Source organism: Hordeum vulgare, chromosome 5H (assembly GCF_904849725.1).
Source record: "Hordeum vulgare subsp. vulgare chromosome 5H, MorexV3_pseudomolecules_assembly, whole genome shotgun sequence".
In the NCBI taxonomy this organism is placed as follows: domain Eukaryota; kingdom Viridiplantae; phylum Streptophyta; class Magnoliopsida; order Poales; family Poaceae; genus Hordeum; species Hordeum vulgare.
The window spans coordinates 143,189,140-143,208,298 of NC_058522.1; positions in this window are offsets into that span (position 1 = coordinate 143,189,140).

Consider the following 19,159-nt stretch of genomic DNA (forward strand, 5'->3'; position numbering starts at 1 on the left):
AAGTCTTATCGTTATAAAGGCCTTCGCGCAAAACTGCAAGGTCTGGAGAACTAAGTGATCCAGCCTCCCCACGGCCAATCAAACATTTTCCCACAAATAGTGAGAAGTACCGAAGCACAGGAAAATGTATGCTAGAAATTCTAGCGCGAGACACTCCTTGATACGTCTCCAACGTATCTATAATTTTTGATGGTTCCATGCTATTATCTTGTCAACTTTGGATGTTTTATATGCATGAATATGCTATTTTATATATTTTTTGGGACTAACCTATTAACTCAGTGCCAAGTGCCAATTTCTGTTTTTTCCGTGTTTTTGGCCCATTTTCAGACGGAGTCCAAATGGAATGAAACTTTATGATGATATTTTTTGGACCAAAAGAGACCCTCGAAGCTTTGGGAGAAGGCCAGATGGGCTACGATGGATTCACAAGCCCTCACGCCGCCACCACGCCCCCCTCCCCCCCGGTGGTGGCGCGCAGGCTTGTGACCTCCTCGTGGGCCCAGCTGACGCAATTCCACCGCCATAAATTCCTATAAATTCAGAAACCCCCAGAAAGAAACCTAGATCGGGAGTTCCGCCGTCGCAAGCCTCTGTAGCCACCAAAAACCAATCTCGAGCCCGTTCCGGCACCCTGCCGGAGGGGGAATCCATCTCCGGTGGCCATCTTCATCATCCCGGTGATTTGCATGACGAGGAGGGAGTAGTTCTCCCTCGGGGCTGAGGGTATGTACCAGTAGCTATGTGTTTGATCTCTCTCTCTCGTGTTCTCGAGATGTCTTGATCTCGATGTACAATGGGCTTTGCTACTATAGTTGGATCTTATGATGTTCTTTCCCCTCTCCCTCTTGTAATGCATTGAGTTTACCCTTTGGAGTTATCTTATCGGATTGAGTCTTTGAGAACACTTGATGTATGTCTTGCACGTGTCTATCTGCTGTGATCAACTTGCGGGTTTGTGACAATTGGGAACCTATGCGTATGGGTTGGCACACGTGGATTCATGTGAGTACTTGATGTATGTTTTGGTGATCAATTTGCGGGTTCGTGACATTGGGAACCTATGCACAGGGGTTGGCACACGTTTTGACTCTCTGGTAGAAACTTTGGGGCACTCTTTGAAGTTCTATGTGTTGGTTGAATAGATGATTCTGAGATTATGTGATGCATATCGTATAATCATGCCCATGGATACTTGAGGTGACAATGGAGTATCTAGGTGACATTAGGGTCTTGGTTGATATGTATATTAAGGTGTTATTCTAGTACGAACTCTATGATGGATCGAACGGAAAGAATAGCTTTGTGTTATTTTACTACGGACTCTTGAATAGATCGATCAGAAAGAATAACTTTGTGGTGGTTTCGTACCCGACAATAATCTCTTCGTTTGTTCCCCGCTATTAGTGACTTTGGAGTGACTCTTTGTTACATGTTGAGGGCTAGTTATATGATCCAATTATGTTATCATTGTTGAGAGAACTTCACTAGTGAAAGTATGAACCCTAGGCCTTGTTTCCACGCATTGCAATACCGTTCGTGCTCACTTTTGTTACTAGTTACCTTGCTGTTTTTGTAATTTCAGATTACAAAAACCTTTATCTACCATCCATATTGCACTTGTATCACCATCTCTTCGCCGAACTAGTGCACCTATACAACTTACCATTATATTAGGTGTGTTGGGGACACAAGAGACTCTTTGTTATTTGGTTGCAGGGTTGCTTGAGAGAGACCATCTTCATCCTACGCCTCCCGCAGATTGATAAACCTTAGGTCACCCACTTGAGGGAAAATTGCTACTGTCCTACAACCCTCTGCACTTGGAGGCCCAACAACGTCTACAAGGAGAAGGTTGTGTAGTAGACATCACTCCTCTCTCCTCTCCAACAGTAATAGAACCAATGAAATCCTCCATGTCCCGTGGACGAGGGTCACGGATATCCCCAACATAGGGTAATTTGCATACATTGCAAAAGTCCTGCAGCGTCATGCACTGGGGGACATCGTGTATCATGAACTCAACCATGGGAGGATTCTTCCTCGGACAAAAGTTGAAGCTTTGAACAAAAATATTGGTGAGGAGGAGGTATTGTGGGCACTCCGGGATCACCAAGTTTCTTAGGAGTTCCACCTTTGAAAGTATAATTGGCAAGCATGGTAGAGATCTTAAGATCTGGTATCTTCCGTTTATTAGTCACGATATCTTTCATGTACTTGGCATACAGAGACATCTTGAGCATATCAGTTAACCGCATCTGCAAAAAGACCGGTCTTATCATCTCAACGAAGCGCTCAAAATCCTCATCGTCCTTTTTCTTGGATGGCTTAGGAGGAAAGGGCATAGGTCTCTGAACCCATGGCTCTCTTTCTTTACCATGCTTGCTAGCAGTGAAGTCATTCTTATAGTATCTCTTAGGTTGTGGGTTATCAGGATTAACCGTAGGTTCAATCTCCACATCCTCATCATTGCTAGGTTGAGCATTATTATGAACATCGTTGTCCATATTGTCACCAGGTTCATGTTCATCACCAGATTGTGTTTCTGCATCAGACGCATAAATATCATTTGGTTCTTCAGGTGTGACAGTATTTGGTGAACTGATATGTAGGTTTCTATCATCCTTCTTCTTAGGATGACCAGGTGTATCAGCATTAATTCCTTGAGAATCTCGATCAATTCTCTTAGGATCGCCTTCAGGATACAAAAGTTCCTGAGTCATTTTGCCTCCTCTAGTAATGACTCTAACAGAGTTGTCATTTAATTCATTGAGCAGGTCATTCTGAGCTTTAAGTACTTGTTCTACCTGGGTAGTAATCATAGAGGCATGTTTACTCAGAAGCTTCAGATCATTGACATTTCTGTCTACACAAGCACTTAAATGGCTAAGCATACGACTAATTTGTTCCAAATGTCTGCTAACATAATCATTGAAACTCTATTGTTTGGCAACAAAGTTGTCAAATTCATCAAAGCATAGGCTAGCAGGTTTATCAAAAGGAATATCACTCTCATCAAACCTACGCAGAGAATTCACTTCTACTACCTGTATCGGGTTATCGAGACCATGGATCTCTACGATAGGTGGTAGATTTTTGACATCTTCAGGTCTAATGCCTTTCTCTTGCATAGATTTCTTGGCTTCTTGCATATCTTCGGGACTAAGGAATATAATACCTCTTTTCTTCGAAGTTGGCTTAGGAGGTGGTTCGGGACTAGTCCAAGCATTATCGTTGATCAAGATGTTATTCAGTAAAGTCTCAGCTTGTTCTACAGTTCGTTCCCTAAAAACACAACTGGCACAACTATCTAGGTGGTCTCTAGAGGCATCGGTAAGTCCATTATAGAGGATATCAAGTATCTTGTTCTTCTTAAGAGGGTGATCAGGCAAAGCATTCTGTAGCTGGACGAGCCTCCCCCAAGCTTGTGGAAGACTATCTTCTTGGAGTTGAGCAAAGTTGTATATTTCATGCAAGGCAACTTGCTTCTTATGGGCAGGGAAATATTTCTCACAAAAGTAATAGACCATCTCCTGGGGACTGCGCACACTTCCAGGAGCAAGAGAGGTGAACCATACTTTAGCGTCATCCTTTAGAGATAAAGGAAACAACTTAAGGATATAGTAGTGGCGGATCTTCTCCTCATTAGTGAAAAGGTTGGCTATTTCGGATAGTTTGGCAAGATGGGCTATGACCGTCTCAGACTCATAACCGTGAAAAGGATCAGATTCGACTAGAGAGATTAGCTCAGGGTCGACAGAGAATTCATAATCCTTATCGCTCACAAAGATAGGCGAAGTGGCAAAATTTGGGTCATTTTTCATCCTAGGTTCCCAAGATTTTTCCTTCCACTTGAGAAGTAATTTCTCAGCTTCATAGGCATCCTTACATGCAAGAAAATCCTCAGCTATCTCTCCCTCTATAACATAACCCTCAGGTATATCAGGCAATTCATATCTAGGAGAGCTAGATCTAGCAGGAGCAAAATCAGGTTCTATCTCAATAGTATCGGTAGTTTCAGAAGCATCACGAGCATTGGCATTAACTCTAGCAATATGAGCATCAAGGAACACTCCTAGTGGAACATCAGGCAAAGTAGCATCTCTAGCAGTATCAAGCATAGAATCATCAGGCAAAATAGCATCTCTAGCATCATCAGGCAAAGCAGTATCAAGCATAGCATCTCTAGCAGTATCAGGCATAGTATCAAGCATAGTATCATCAGGCATAGTATCAAGCATAGCATCTCTAGCAGTATCAGGCATAGTATCAAGCATAGCATCTCTAGTAGTAATATCACAAGCATCAAGAACAGGCGACATATCAAGATTTCTAGCAGGACGTGATGCCGCAAACTTACTCATAACTGAAGGTGAATCAAGTGCAGAGCTAGATGGCAATTCCTTACCTCCCCTCGTAGTTGAGGGCAAGACTTTGGTCTTCAGATTCTTCATAGTGATCAGCAGATAAAAATCCCAAGTGACTCAGAGAATATAGCAATACCTCCCCGGCAACGGCGCCAGAAAAATGTGATTGCAATCTCTAGCGGTAGCTAGACGAATGTTGATGACAACAAACCTTCTCTTGCAACGGCACCAGAAGAATGCTGCTTGCACTCCCCCGCAACGGAACTGGAAGAATGTTGTTGATGGCCCACCAGCGCGTGGGTTCGCAGCAGTTTTCGAGGGTAGAGTATTCGACCCAAATTTGTTGGTTTGCACGACGGGAGGTGAGAGAATACTCTCAAGTATTAGCAGCCGAATTTGTCAGATTCAACCACACCTGAAAGATTAGTATCTGCAAGCATAGTAGTAACATCAAAGTAACGAGTAACGGCAGTGTAATGAGCAATAGTGATGGCAAGGAATAACAGTAGTGACAGAAGTAGCAAGTAGCAACAGTAACAAGCGACAATAATAGCAACAGTAGTAGCAGCAGCAGCAGAGCAAGACAAGTAACAATAGTAGCAACAGTAGTAGCAGCAGCAGAGCAAGACAATTAACAGCAGTAGGACAAACTCGTAGGCAATGGGTCGGTGATTTGTTTGGATAATATTCATCATGCAACAGGTATAACACGGAGAGATATGTGGCTAGCTTCCGTTCGTCAATGTGATGTAGGTATGCATTTTGTGTGTCGTCATACATGCTTAGGGAAAAGAACTTGCATGACATCTTTTGTTCATCCCTCCCGTGGCAGCGGGGTCCAAAAGGAAACTACGGGATATTAAGGTTCTCCTTTTAATAAAGAACCGGACCAACGCATTAGCACTTGGTGAACACATGAACTCCTCAAACTATGGTCATCACCGGGAGTGGTTCCCGTTATTGTCACTCCGGGGTTGCCGGATCATAACATATAGTAGGTAACTACAACTTGCAAGATCGGATCTAAAACACACATATGTTGGTGACAACATAATAATTTCAGATCTGAAATCATGGCACTCGGGCCCAAGTGACAAGCATTAAGCATGGCAAAGTAGTAGCAACATCAATCTCAGAACATTGTGGATACTAGGGATCAATCCCCATCAAAACTAACTCGATTACATGATAGATCTCATCCTACTCATCACCGCCCAGCGAGCCTACGAATAGATTACTCACGAACGACGAAGAGCTTCTTGGAATTGGAGAGGGAAGAAGGTTGATGATGATGATGGCGATGATTTCCCCTCTCTGGAGCCCAAGACGGACTCCAGATCTGCCCTCCAGATGAAGAACAGGTGGTGGCGGCGCCTACGTATCGCAAACGCGACGAAAACTTTTTTTTTCTGGGACGAAGGGGATCTTATAGACCTGAGATTGGGGGCCGAAGAGCCGTGTGGGCCCCACAAGCCTGCCCACCGCCACTAGGGGGTGGTGGCGGAGCAAGGGCTTGTGGCCCACTGGCCCACCCCCTGAGGTGGAACTTGGTGCAGATATTTTTGATATTTCCAAAACTGCTCCCTTAAATTTTCAGGACGTTTGGAGAACTTTGATTTCTGCAAAAAAATAACACCAAGGCAATTCTGCTGAAAACAGCGTCAGTCTAGGTTAGTTCCATTCAAATCATGCAAATTAGAGTCCAAAACAAGGGCAAAAGAGTTTGGAAAATTAGATACGATGGAGACATATCAAGGCGCAATGCTCCCCAAGAAGCCACTAGGGCCACCGTATTCTCCTCACGCCCTCACACAATGCGAGGTGTCGTGATTCCACTATTGGTGCCCTTGAAGGCGGCGACCGGACCTTTACAAACAAGGTTGGGGCTATCTCCACACAAAGCGTGGAGGCTCCCAGCAAGACCACGAAGCTTCACCACAATGGAATGTGGCCCCGAGGTGACCTCAACCGTCTAGGGAGCTCAAACACCCAAGAGTAACAAGATCCGCAAGGGATTAGTGGGGGAATCAAATATCTCTTGGTGGGAGTGTAGATCAAGGCCCTCTCAAGCAATCCCTACAAAATCAACAAGTTTGATTGGCTAGGGAGAGAGATCGGGCAAGAATAAGCTTATGAAGCAACAATGGAGCTTGGAGTAGTTAAAGGTGAGCTCCTTGAAGAAGAAGACACCTCTATATAGTGAAGGGGGTCAGATCCAACCGTTACCCACCCACCACAACAATAGTCAAGCGGTACTACCGCTCTGGAAGAGGTACTACCGCTGCTATGAGCGGTACTACCGCTCTGCATCTGACCAACCATGGTAGTAATAAATTAGTACTGTGCCTACTACTGTGAGGGGAAAAGTATGCGAAAAATTCTGTCGGAGCGGTAGTAAAAAATTACTACTCTGAGGGCGGTAGTACCACTCATGGAGCGCTAGTAAAAAATTACTTCCGCTGTCAGAGCGGTACTACCGCTGTGCTAGCGGTAATACCGCTGGCCCTTTTGCATAGACATCAAAGATGGGTATGGAGCTCCATTGTAGCTAGGGAAAAGGTGGTGCACTAAATGTGTACGTGATGATTCCACCCAAACCTTTCCGACGCGGACCCCCTCTTAATAGTACGGCTTTCCTTTGACTCAAAATCCACCAAAGAGAAACGTAGAAAGCAACCGTCTTCGAGAGATTCCGAGTGGCATCGAATCATCTTGTGCCTAGATATGAATTATCTGAAATGCTCAATGCACACGATTAGTCTGCACAGGAATTGTCATCAATCACTAAAACCACTTAGGGAGAAATATGCCCTAACACCTTTGCCACAAGTCTGGCCTTGAAGCGATCTATAGTGCCATCTGACTTTCGTTTGATTCAGTACACCCACTTGCAATCGATCAAGTTTCTGCCTTGTTAGTGTGGGACCAGATGCCAAGTTTTATCTTTCTGCAAGGCCATAAACTCACGATTCATGGCTGTTTTCCATCTATCATCACTCAGTGCATCCATGAGATTTTTAGGTTCTCCTGCCATGCAAGACAAACCATATTTGGAGAAGGTTTTATAATTGATTCTGTTAGGAACTCCCTTTTGTAGGCGTGTACGTGGTTCTACAGGGGTAACCACAGGGCTAATATGTGTCACAGAAGCTCCAACAGGCGAGCCGGCCCATCCTCCCGTGTCTGCGGAAGGCCTGATGACACGAGAACGCACATGCGAGGTGACTGCGATCCCAGGTGAGCCAGTGGCACCAGGGGATAGGCTCGACGAAGCGGTGTCAGGTTCTTGGTGCTGGAACACAGGGGACAAGGCAGGTTCAGTCTCATCATCACAGCCCGCGTTAGGAGCTTCAGGGACAGATCCCAAAGCGGATCCATGTGCACGTTGCAGCGACCGAGATAACGAAGCGGATCCTCCTGGGGTAGCTGTGTCACCCGGCGGAGAACACATAAAATGACCACCCACAACATTGTTTTGGGCCATGTTTTCAGCATCAAGAATTGTTCCTCAGATGAGGACTTAGGCATAGTATGATGATTAGTCATTGATAAGTCAGAGCTACTATTATTACCCTCATGATCAATATGAGAGAGAGACGGTAGTAAAAGAAGAATTTCTTGGCGTAGAAGAGTACTTGAATTAGAATGAAGTTTAGCAAAGGGAAACTAAGTTTCATCGAAAACAAAATCTCTCAAGATATAGACTCGGCCACTAGGTACATCTAGACACTTGACCCCCTTGTGGAGAGCACTATAACCAAGAAAGACGCATTGTTTGGAACAAAACACGAGTTTATGGTTATTATAAGGATGAAGCTTAGGCCAACATGCACAACCAAAGACACGAAGAGGGGCATAGTCTGGTTTTATGTGAAGAAGACATTTTGTAGGTGTTTCATTGTTGATTACTCGACTGGGCAAAATATTAATGAGACGAACAACAGTTAGGAAAGGTTCATCCCAAAATTTTAATGGCATGGATGCAGCGGCAAGAAGATCTAGGCCTACTTCAATGATATGGCGATGCTTGCGTTCAGCACACCTGTTTTGCTCGTGAGCATATGTGCAAGAAACATGATGAGATATACCTATCTTTTCAAAGAAAGAATTAAGCTTCTCATACTCACCACCCCAATATGATTGCATAGGAAAAAATTTACAATCAAATTCTCTTTCAACAAGAGCTTGAAAATTATGGAAGACTTGAAACACATCAGAAAGATTCTTAAGAAGATAGATCCACATGTATTTGCTATAGTCATCGACGAAGCTCACACAATACGTGTGTCTACCAACAGAAGAGGGTGCCGGACCCCACACATCAGTGAATATCAATTGCAAAGGTTTAACAGACACACTTGTGGAAACTGGATATGGTAATTGATGAGCTTTTGCACGCTGGCATGAATCACAAATGGTTCCAATTTTTGCTCCCCAACAAATGGGAGTTTATGTTTGCTAAGAATTTGATAAACAATGGAAAAAACGGGGATGGCCTAAACGATGATGCCACCGTTCTGAAGAGGCTCTAAGAGCTCCAAAAGCTTGTTTTGTTAAACTTGCAAAGTGTGGGAATTAATGGGTAGAGACCATCCACGCATCTACCTCTATAGAGAATCCTCCTCGTTGCCTGATCCTTGATCAAAAAGAAAAATGGGTGAAATTCTACAAAGACACCATTATCAAGAGTAATTCTATGGACAGAGGCAAGATTTTTTTATGCATGAGGCACAAGGAGAACATCATTGAGACGGTTATCACGATGAGGGGTTTAATAGTAGATTGACTAATTTGACTTATCATCATACCTTGACCATTTGCTGCGGTGTTAACTTGATCATGGTCATGGTACTTCTTGTGCATTGTGAGCCTCTCCATGTCAGAGGTGATCTGTTCGTTGGCACCAGTGTCGGCATACCAATTTGTGTCCACACCATAGGACACATCTGCGGCAGCTGCAACCTTCTTTTTTTGTGAATCTTCATAGCTCCAAAGACAGTCTTTTGCTATGTGATTAGTTTTCTTACAGATTTGGCACTTCCCTTCATATTCATTATAACCTTGGAAGTTGTTGTTGCCGCCGCCATAGCCATGACCGTAGCCACCTTGGCGCCCCTGATTGATGTTGTAGAAGGGACGCATGTGATCGTTGTTGTTGTAGTGGTGACCGCGGCCACCGTTGTTGTTGTAGTAGGTAGGGCCACCACCATTGTCGTTGTTTTTGTTGGAGTTGGGGTAGCCACCGCCGCCGCCATTGTTGCCGCCACCACGATACCTGCCACCACCATTGGTGGTTTTAGGAGATGTAGTTCTCGTTGGTGGCGCCGAAGAGAGATACCTTGGCACAGGAAGTGGCAATGGCGACGGTGGCCGTTGCCATTCCCTCACGGCCTGTATCGTCTTCATCATCATCAGAGGTGTACTCTTCATGGGCCACCAAGCCCCTTGGATGAGTCTTCTTGGTGAAGGTGTTCTTGTTAGGGAAGTGATGACCCACAAGTATAGGGGATCAATCGTAGTCCTTTCGGTAAGTAAGAGTCTCGAACCCAACGAGGAGCAGAAGGATCTGATAAGTGGTTTTCAGCAAGGAAATATCTGCAAGCACTGAAATTATCGGTAACAAGTGATTGTGTGGTGAGATGATTCGTAGCGAGCAACAAGTAACAAAAGTAGCAACGGTGCAGCAAAGTGGCCCAATCCCTCTTGTAGCAAGGGACAAGCCTGGACAAAGTCTTATAGGAGGAAAAACGCTCCCGAGGACACACGGGAATTTCTGTCATGCTAGTTTCATCATGTTCATATGATTCGCTTTCGTTACTTTGATAGTTTGATATGTGGGTGGACCAGCGCTTGGGTACTGCCCTTGCTTGGACAAGCATCCCACTTATGATTAACCCCTATCGCAAGTATCCGCAACTACGAAAGAAGAATTAAGAACAAGTCTAACCATAGCATTAAACTAGTGAATCCAAATCAGCCCCTTGCGAAGCAACGCATAAACTAGGGTTTAAGCTTCTGTCACTCTAGCAACCCATCATCTACTTACTACTTCCCAATGCCTTCCTCTAGGCCCAAATAATGGTGAAGTGTTATGTAGTCTATGTTCACATAACACCACTAGAGGAAAAACAACATACAACACAACAAAATATCGAACGAATACCAAATTCACATGAATACTATTAGCATGACTTATCACATGTCCTCAGGAACAAAAGTAACTACCCATAAAGCATAATCATATTCATGACCAGAGAGGTACTTAGTAGCATCAAGGATCTGAACATAAACTCTTCCACCAAGTAATCCAACTAGCATCAACTACAAAGAGTAATTAACACTACTAGCAACCTTAAAAGTACCAATCGGAGTCGCGAGACGGAGATTGGTTACAAGTGATGAACTAGGGTTTGGAGATGAGATGGTGATGATGAAGATGTTGATGGTGATGAGTCCCCTCCGATGAAAGGAGTGTTGGTGATTATGATGGCGACGATTTCCCCCTCCGGGAGGGAAGTTTCCTCCGGAGCTCTAGATTGGTTCTGCTCAAGGTCCGCCTCGTGGCGGCGGTGAATCCACGAAAAAGCTCCTCTCTGGTTTTTTTTCCAGACGAAACCCTTCATATAGTAGAAGAGGGGGGCCAGTGGGCCAGCAGGCTGCCCACAAACCCCCTAGGCGCGGCTAGGGGGTGGCCGCACCTAGCAGGCTTGTGGCCACCTACTGGCGCCCCTCTGGCGCTTCTTCGGCCCAGTATTTTTTATAAATCCAAAAAAGAATCCTCGTTGATTTTTACGGCGTTTGGAGTTGCGCAGAAGAGGTATCTCAAACTTGCTCCACTTTCAGGCCAGATTTCCAGCTGCCGGCATTCTCCCTCTTCATGTAAACCTTGCAAAACAAGAGAGAAAAGGCATAAGAACTATACGTGAAGTGAAACAACAACCCAAGAAGCGATAAATATCAACATCAAAACATGATGCAAAATGGACGTATCAGGAAGGACTTGGGCCTATCCTTGCGAATGAGCTTGCCCCTGTTGTCCTCCCTCTTCTCATAGGGACAATCTGCAACAAAGTGACTCACATTGCCGCAGTTGTAGCATGTCCGTACTCGTTGTTTGTTCTTGGACCCACTTGAGTTGTCCTTGGAGAAGTTCGGTCTTGAGTTTCTTTTGTTTCCCAAAAACCGCCTTGAAGCAAGAGTCATGTGCTCATGATAAGCGTATTTTGTGTCTTCGGGGCAGCCATCTTCTTCCTCTTCTTCTTCTTCATCAACAATGGACTTGGTCTTTAAGGCAAGGTTCAGTGATGTTGTTTTTGACCGAACACGAGCAAGTGCATTGTCGGCGATCTTGTTCATAATATCCATAGCAATGAACTCATCCAACACTTCGCCTGAGGACAAGGAGTGAAAATCTGGTCTTTGCCGAATGACAGAAGACATGGCTTTGCTGAAACGCATGTTGGCCTTGAGAAACTTGTGCTTGATCCATGTGTCATCCGTATCTTTGCTCCCATGATCTTGGAGAGCAACAGCGAGGACAGACACCCTCTGATAGAGATCACGGGGGTCCTCATCTTCTAGAATCACAAACTCATCGGCCTGATCAAGGACCACTTCAAAGTTTGACCGTTGAATGCTTGAGCTTCCCTTGTACAGAACCATGATGTGCTGCCAACACTCCTTTGCACAAGTGAAGGGCCGCGGGTGTGCAAGATCTTCTGGTGGAAATGCGGATTGAAGGATGAACAATGCGGAATGATTGTATTGGTTGTCTGCCTCTTCTTTGGAGTAAGGTTCCTTGGATCATGAGGATAATAACCTTGCTCGATGATTCTCCAAAGATTTGTTGAGCTGTGATTCAAATGAGACTTGATAGAAAAAACCAATTAGCGAAATCACCTTTAACAAGTTTTGGAGGAGGTCCTAGGTTATTAATATGCATGGTAGGAACCGGTCCTGCATAGACCGGGGGAGGGGGGAACCGAGGCAAAAGTCCCCGTCCCATTCTTGTCATGAGGGGAGGAGGTTTGAGTGCCTTTAATCGCTTCCTTATCGGAATTGGCCTCCGACACCGATGAGGTGCGTTTAACCATAAGCAACCAGTCGAGAGAATTTCTCATCCCCTCAAGTAATTCTTTAAGCATGGATTTGACTCTGGTAGTCACGGACGTCTTGAGTGAAGCCATGGCCTCATTCAAGTCGTCCCGTGTGACCAAAACCACCTCCACAGCCTCCGACCCTTTGGGCCGAACCTCGCCATCGTCAACCATACTCTTCGGGTGGTGAAACCCTTAATAAAGAGACGTAGCTCAGATACCAATTGAAAGGATTGATATGGTTAACTAGAGGGGGTGAATAGGCAACTACCAATTTTTAGCTTATCTTAACAAATTAGCGTTAGCAACAAAATGTTCTCTATATGAACGACTAGGTGAGCAACCTATATGATGCCAACTACAAGGATAATAAGTGCAACCAAAGAATACACCACAACAACAACAAGTACAATGTAAAGGTAAGAGATAACCGCAAGTGGAACTGGTGGAGACGAGGATGTGTTACCTAAGTTCCTTCCCTTTGTCAGGAAGTACGTCTCCGTTGGAGCGGTGTGGAGGCGCAATGCTCCCCAAGAAACCACTAGGGCCACCATATTCTCCTCACGCCCTCACACAATGCGAGGTGTCGTGATTCCACTATTGGTGCCATTGAAGGCGGCGACCGGACCTTTACAAACAAGGTTGGGGCTATCTCCACACAAAGCTTGGAGGCTCCCAACAAGATCACAAAGCTTCACCACAATGGAATGTGGCTCCGGGGTGACCTTAACCGTCTAGGGAGCTCAAACACCCAAGAGTAACAAGATCCGCAAGGGATTAGTGGGGGAATCAAATATCTCTTGGTGGGAGTGTAGATCAAGGCCCTCTCAAGCATCCCTACAAAATCAACAAGTTTGATTGGCTAGGGAGAGAGATCGGGCAAGAATAAGCTTATGAAGCAACAATGGAGCTTGGAGAGGTTCAAGGTGAGCTCCTTGAAGTAGAAGACACCTCTATATAGTGGGGGGGGTCAGATCCAACCGTTACCCACCCACCACAACAATAGTCAAGCGGTACTACCGCTCTGGGAGCGGTACTACCACTGCTATGAGCGGTACTACAGCTCTGCATCTGACCAACCACGATATTAATAAATTACTACCGTGCCTACTACTGTGAGGGGAAAAGTATGCGAAAAAGTCCGTCGGAGCGGTAGTAAAAAATTACTACTCTAACGGCAGTAGTACCACTCATGGAGCGGTAGTAAAAAATTACTTCTGATGTGAGAGCGGTACTACCACTGTGCTAGCGGTAATATCGCTGGCCCTTTTGCATAGACATTAAAGATGGGTATGGAGCTCCGTTGTAGCTAGGGAAAAGGTGGTCACTAAATGTGTACGTGATGATTCCACCCAAACCTTTCCGACGCGGACCCCCTCTTAATAGTACGGCTTTCCTTTGACTCAAAATCCACCAAAGAGAAACGTAGAAAGCAACCATCTTCGAGAGATTCCGAGTGGCATCGAATCATCTTGTGCCTAGATATGAATTATCTGAAATGCTCAATGCACACGATTAGTCTGCACAGGAATTGTCATCAATCACTAAAACCACTTAGGGAGAAATATGCCCTAACACCTTTGCCACAAGTCTAGCCTTGAAGCGACCTATAGTGCCATCTGACTTTCGTTTGATTCGGTACACCCACTTGCAATCGATCAAGTTTGTGCCTTGTTAATGCGGGACCAGATGCCAAGTTTTATCTTTCTGCAAGGCCATAAACTCACGATTCATGGCTGTTTTCCATCTATCATCACTCAGTGCATCCATGAGATTTTTAGGTTCTCCTGCCATGCAAGACAAACCATATTTGGAGAAGGTTTTATAATTGATTCTGTTAGGAACTCCCTTTTGTAGGCGTGTACGTGGTTCTACAGGGGTAACCACAAGGCTAATATGTGTCGCAGAAGCTCCAACAGGCGAGTTGGCCCATCCTCCCGTGTGTGCGGAAGGCCTGATGACACGAGAACGCACAGGCGAGGTGACTGCGATCCCAGGCGAGCGAGTGGCACCAGGGGATAGGCTCGACGAAGCGGTGTCAGGTTCTTGGTGCTGGGACACAGGGGACAAGGCAGGTTCAGTCTCATCATCACAGTCCCCGTTAGGAGCTTCAGGGACGGATCCCAAAGCGGGTCCATGTGCACGATGCAGCCGCCGAGATCCCGAGGCGGATCCTCATGGAGTAGCTGTGTCACCCGGCGGAGAACACATTAAATGACCACCCACAACATTGTTTTGAGCCCTGTTTTCAGCATCAAGAATTGTTCCTGCAGCAGAGGACATAGACATAGTATGATGATTAGTCATAGATAAGTTAGAGCTACTAATATTACCCTCATGACCAATACGAGAGAGAGTCGGTGGTAAAAGAAGAATTTCTTGGCGTAGAAGAGTACCTGCATTAGAATGAAGTTTAGCAAAGGGAAACTAAGTTTGATCAAAAACAAAATCTCTCAAGATATAGACTCGGCCAGTAGGTACATCTAGACACTTGACCCCCTTGTGGTGAGCACTATAACCAAGAAAAACGCATTGTTTGGAACAAAACATGAGTTTATGGTTATTATAAGGACGAAGCTTAGGCCAACAGGCACAACCAAAGACATGAAGAGGGGCATAGTCTGGTTTTATGTGAAGAAGACATTTTTTAGGTGTTTCATTGTTGATTACTCGACTAGGCAAAATATTATTGAGACGAACAACAGTTAGGAAAGGTTCATCCCAAAATTTTAATGGCATGGATGCAGCGGCAAGAAGAGCTAGGCCTACTTCAATGATATGGCGATGCTTGCATTCAGCACACCTGTTTTGCTCGTGAGCATGTGTGCAAGAAACATGATGAGATATACCTATCTTTTGAAAGAAAGAATTAAGCTTCTCATACTCACCACCCCAATATGATTGCATAGGAAAAAAAATTACAATCAAATTCTCTTTCAACAAGAGCTTGAAAATTATGAAAGACTTGAAACACATCAGAAAGATTCTTAAGAAGATAGATCCACGTGTATTTGCTATAGTCATCGATGAAGCTCACACAATACGTGTGTCTACCAACAGAAGAGGGTGCCGGACCCCACACATCAGAGAAGATCAATTGCAAAGGTTTAATAGACACACTTGTGGAAACAGGATATGGTAATTGATGAGCTTTTGCACGCTGGCACGAATCACAAATGGTTTCAAATTTTGCTCCCCAACAAATGGGAGTTTATGCTTGCTAAGAATTTGATAAAGAATGGAAAAAATGGGGATGGCCTAAATGATGATGCCACCGTTCTGAAGAGGCTCTAAGAGCTCTAAAAGCTTGTTTTGTTAAACTTGCAAAGTGTGGGAATTAATGGGTAGAGACCATCCACGCATCTACCGCTATAGAGAATCCTCCTCGTTGCCTGATCCTTGATCAAAAAGAAAAACGGGTGAAATTCTACAAAGATACCATTATCAAGAGTAATTCTATGGACAGAGGCAAGATTTTTTTATGCATGAGACACAAGGAGAACATCATTGAGACGGTTATCACGATGAGGGGTTTAATAGTAGATTGACCAATATGACTTATGATCGTACCTTGACCATTTGCTGCGGTGTTAACTTGATCATGGTCATGGTACTTCTTGTGCATTGTGAGCCTCTCCATGTGAGAGGTGATCTATTCATTGGCACCAGTGTCGGCATACCAATTTGTGTCCACACCATAGGACACATCTGCGGCAGCTGCAACCTTCTTTTTTTGTGAATCTTCATAGCTCCAAACACAGTCTTTCGCTATGTGATTAGTTTTCTTACAAATTTGGCACTTCCCTTCATATTCATCATAACAGTGGAAGTTGTTGTTGCCGCCGTCGTAGCCACGACCGTAGCCACCTTGGCGCCCCTGATTGTTGTTGTAGAAGGGACGCCCGTGATCGTTGTTGTTGTAGTGGTGACCGCGGCCACCGTTGTTGTTGTAGTAGGTAGGGCCACCACCATTCTCGCTGTTTTTGTTGGAGTTGGGGTAGCCGCCGCCGCCATTGTTGTCGCCACCACGATACCTGCCACCACCATTGGTGGGTTTTGGCGAGCCGCGGTTGTAGCTCTTGCCGCCGCCCCCTCGATTCCTCGCAGCCATGATGGCTGAGGTTTTGAAGGCTCCTGCAGCAGAGGCATGGAAGAGCTTGACCATCTGGTCAAAGTTCGGTACCATGGCAAACAACTCATCGACGGAGATAGGCTCGACGAGAACATCCAGGACCGAGATGATGGATTGATAATCCATATCCAGCCTCGCAATGATGAAGGACAGTAGCTCCGGTTCTTCAATGGGTTTACCTGCAGCTGCAAGTTCATCCTATAATGATCTCATATGACCAAAGTAAGTAGCGGGAGATTGAGAGACTTTGTGGGCATTAGAGAGAGAGATGCGGATATTGTTCACCCGAGACTTGGATTGGGATTCAAACATGTTGGAGAGGGCAGTCCAGATCGCATGCGATGTCTCCATCTAGGCAACCTGGACTAGGATTTCTTTTGAGAGGTCCTGAGCAGATAGGCCACGATCTGCTGGTCTTGGATCACCCAAGGGGTGTATACAGGATTGGGAACAATCTGTTCCTTTCTATCAGTGGTTTTGGAGGAGATTGTTTTGGTAGGCTCTGGGGCTCTCTGGTCGATATACCCATAGGGACCGGCTCCCATGATCTAGGGATGAGCCTGGGCACGCCATATGATATAATTGGTGTGGTTGAGTGGTTCGGAGGTGTTGTTGTTCAAGCCCAAGAATAAGCTTGAGGCAGAGGAGGAGGCCATGGATGCAAGTTTTGGTTTGGATCTGAAGAGAGGTTTTATGACGGCTTGGTTTGTCTAACGGAGAGCTAGATGTGGAGGAAGAAGATTGCTCTGATTACCATGTGAAATTTGGTAAAGCGTCTCAACTGTCATACATGACAGCCCGCAGGTTATATATTGATCAAGACTTGGGCTACAAGGATTCATTGGTGATGTTTAACCAACACATAGATTACCGGAGGTTTAGAGATAGAGATATAAACCAAACAGCTAAGGATAACCGTCAGCCTAACAAACTAGGATCTGAACAATATCCTTTAACAACGAGTACATACCTGAACAGCCTAAAATAACTAAAGTGTCACTCTCTTGCATTATCTACATCTTCCCGATCGCTCCCGAGTATTACAAACCCATGGCTGGGGTGTAGATATGTAAGATGTAACCCATCATTTAGTAACCATCAAACTAAATATTAATAGTTATGATATATATAAAATGAGCTCAATGACATAGTTGAAGCTCTAGCAGGTTTAAGTTTCAACTATGCCTATTCAAAATTAATTAACTATAGAAATGAAAACAGACTAGCGAGGAAGCATGAATCATGTTTAAGAGATAAGAAAAGGGCATCGATAATCTGCCACACAATTCATGCTTATTATAGGAAAATGGTACATATTATGCCATGGGAAGGAGCAGAAACAAACTGAGAAGTTGAATGCATGTCTAAGAAATAGGAAAATGGCTTCGGTAATTCATCTTTGTAGGGCTTGACGTACCAAAATACATCACCATTGAATTGTCAACAGTAATCAATGCTATAGTTAAATTACCCCATTGAAACCCCATTTTGTTGGCTTAGTTCCCTGAATTTCATTTGCTCACATATATAGCCAAACTATTAGGATAACATACCTAATTTGAGTTTTGTGCTCATGGTTCGAGTCACGCAAAGCATTTGCCAATCCGCTATCCAATGATTGGCAATCAAATTGATACAATGTGCACAAATTCTTCATGCGACCCAATTCAATTGAAAAAACAAAGTTAGTCAGCAAATAATTAACATAGGTCACCCTCACTTCCATGGGATCCATTTGCAGTACCAACTAGAGTAAAAGCTAGGGGAATAATATGAAAGCTTCAGATTGTATCGCTCCCCTTAAAAGAAGAGCTTGTGCGACGGCGAAAATGTCTTACTCGATGTGGGAGACGGTTGGATGTTATATAGAGGGGCGCAAGATCCCTAGAGCGCATACAAGTCGGTTTAGGTTGATACAATCTTGGAGAGAAAGAAAGAGAGATATAGACAGATAGTTACAACCGAATTTAGAGATAAGATTCAGCTAACTTAAACTACTCTACAAGAGATCTCCTATATGGTTACAACTCTAACCGACGTATGTTTAACACCCTCCCTTAATCACAACTTCAGCAAGTTGAGATTATGTTTGAAGTCCTCAAAACTTCGTGTAGGTAGAGCTTTTGTAAACCCAGCAGCAACTTGATCTTTTGAATGGATAAACCAAATGTCCAAGAGTTTATTTGCAACTCTCTCTCTCTGATAAAATGGAAGTCTATTTCAATGTGCTTTGTTTTACCATGAAAGACTGGATTTGCAGACAAATAAGTGGCGCCAAGGTTGTCATACCACAAACAAGGAGTCTTGGAGCTTCAGTTGTTGCATCTGCTAGTGCCTTGTACTCTGCCTCAGTGCTAGATCTGGAAACAATAGCTTGTTTTCTAGCAGACCACGAGATGAGATTAGGTACAAAAAATATTGCAAAACCACCTGTTGAACGTGTGTCATCTAGACATCCTGCCCAGTCTGAATCAGGAAATGCACTAATAAGTGTAGAAGGTGAGTAGCTGAAATTTAGACCAACATTCAGAGTGTATTTCACATATCTTACTATACGCTTGGCA